The sequence below is a fragment of the Choristoneura fumiferana genome, chromosome 28 (genome assembly GCF_025370935.1).
Source record: "Choristoneura fumiferana chromosome 28, NRCan_CFum_1, whole genome shotgun sequence".
In the NCBI taxonomy this organism is placed as follows: domain Eukaryota; kingdom Metazoa; phylum Arthropoda; class Insecta; order Lepidoptera; family Tortricidae; genus Choristoneura; species Choristoneura fumiferana.
The window spans coordinates 3,061,288-3,061,522 of record NC_133499.1 but is presented as its reverse complement, the minus strand read 5'-3'; positions in this window follow the sequence as shown (position 1 = coordinate 3,061,522).

Sequence of the window (235 nt, the reverse complement as noted above, 5' to 3'; positions counted from 1 at the left end):
TTTTTGAGAATTCCCACGCGAATTTTTGTTTTTTATTCTCACATTGAAACGGCTGAACGGATTCAGATGAAATGTTGTATGTAGATAGCTGGACATCTGAAAACAAATAGGCTACTTTTTATCCCGATATTCCCGTGGGATAGGTGTGACATAATGCAACGTCATAAAGACCAAGATGTAATTTCTGGCAATTCCCATAAAGAATTTTGTAAAATCCCGGATTTCAATTGTAACT